Raw genomic sequence first — 2335 nt, 5'->3', positions numbered from 1 at the left:
TTTTCTTCGGTAGTTTTTTTATCTTATAAAAATGTAATTAAATGTATAATGAACATATTATGTTAATTAATATGACAAAAAAATTAAACATTAAGTGTTATTTCTTAATACAATTTATTTTTGGCTTCACGAGATAATATTTTTTTTTCGAACTTAAAAAGTATAGGTAACTCGACACTCGTTATATTCTATTGAGCGAGAAAACAAGTAGATTATACATATCTGTGCAGGGGATACGCAAAAGAATTGATATTCGTTAAACTACAGATTGTTTTCTTACTAAAAAGAGTGTACTTAAATAAAATTAAAAAAACTTGTAAGTTGTAGGTAATGAATACAATGAAAATAAATTATTAATCATCTGGTTTATGGTTACCTACTTTCCAGTTTCTATATCATAGTTAATAATAAAATACTGAAATACAGAAAAATTGAAATATATATAACCCATTTAAAAAAAATATAAGAAGGCGAGAAGCTTTTTTTAATGTTCTATCCCAATAATATTTTGTAGATAAAATTATTCAACTAAATATTCTTAGTTAAAATTGACAAAAAGTGCTTATATGCTGTAAGTAGGTATATAAACAAATAATATAGATTATGTGATAATAATAGATGTAATTGATTTATAGGTTATTAAGTAATAAAATTATATACCTGTAGTCCTATACTTGAGTTATTTAATATCAAGGGGTTTTCCAATACCAAGAAATCCTTACGAGAGTCTGGTATAGACCTCTTTATTCCTCCCCCAACCCCTGAATCTTTAACATGTATATATTATTTCGAGAAGACTTTCTAACTAAAATAGTTCTTTATGAAAATACTTGGAAAGACTTCTATTGTAAAGAATTTTGCTGAGAGAATTTTATGTATTGCGTAGAACACTTCAATAGTAGCATATAATTTGCTTAGAAATGCGATTATTTTTTCAAAACTCGGAGTCGCGAAGTTAATTACATTCTGATACTAATAGATAAAGGTAATATTTGAAGAGATCGGCGTACCTTAATATATATTTAACGTATCTTAACGTTTATTTTACAAATAGTTAAATATCAAATGTAGGTTAAATATTTTAACTTACATACTTGTAATAAACAGTATATACATATTATATCAAAACCAAAATTTAGTATTTATTTTAAGTTTGAGTTAATTTTTGAAACTAAATATTATCTTCAAATTTGAATAATTAGGTACTAATTTAATCTCATATTTGGTTATTTGGAATCGTAGGAAATAAAATAAATCATTCTTATATTAGTTGAAATTTTAATAATGTGTAAGACGACGCGTCACAATATCTGGGTCAATATATCATTGAATCGCTGATGTGTTCGATAGGTTGTCGTATGTACGTTTTTGGTATATAAGTCTTATATTATCTATAGTTGTAATTGCGGACGACAGCCGGCTGTAGGGTATTAAGCGTTCGTAGGTCAACGACGTGTTTTCGGAGAATTCGATACGTTACGATTTAAACGACGACTTATCGTCCCCGCCAATACCGCGCTGTGGTAGATCCTATTAAGGCCGGTGGTGTAGGTACCCAAGTGTTGGTCATGACATAATACACCTTCCGGCTTCTGCGACGTACGTATATTATACAGTGTACACAATACACGCTACGACAATTATTACTACTTCGCAGCTATCACTATGCATTATCATTAACGTATTATGTTATGTTTATGGACACTAGACTTCTTATGAACACACTGTTAAAGGAGTATAACACACGCACACACACACACATACATAGACGTGCACGCCGAATACCGATCGGAGCGTTTCGCCCGCGGTCCCGAATTCTTCGATCCCTCCGCTACGAAAAAGCTCTCACCCTTTGAATCGGAGCGCAGCGCGCATGCGCCGGCCGGCCGGCGAATGTCGTGTCGCGGTACGTGCGGGCCGCGGGGTGCCGGGGAGCACGTGCGTTTTCGCCCCCACTCCGCCGGGTGCACACGGACGCGACGACAACGACAATGCGATAATGGTAATAATAATAATAATAATATATTATATACTTTTATAATACGTCATGATTGTGTTTTGAACAGTGTACACTGTACACACACGATAATAATAATAATAATAATAATAATAATATGTTCCACGGTGAAATCGTACGTAGAAAAACATCGATGTGCGCCGGCAACCGGCTCGCAATACGCGCACACACAAACATGCACCGCACAGACCTACCCGTATTCGCGCGCACGCGCACGTCCGCTACACTGTGCACACTTCAAGCGAGCAGTGCGACGATTTCCCCCACCGGCTCTGACCGAAACGCATTTCATCGCTGCAATACACTTACAATGCACAC

This window comes from Melanaphis sacchari, unplaced genomic scaffold (genome assembly GCF_002803265.2).
Source record: "Melanaphis sacchari strain LSU unplaced genomic scaffold, SCAv2.0 Contig48_pilon_pilon, whole genome shotgun sequence".
Classification (NCBI taxonomy): domain Eukaryota; kingdom Metazoa; phylum Arthropoda; class Insecta; order Hemiptera; family Aphididae; genus Melanaphis; species Melanaphis sacchari.
Note: the sequence above shows the minus strand (reverse complement) of the source record.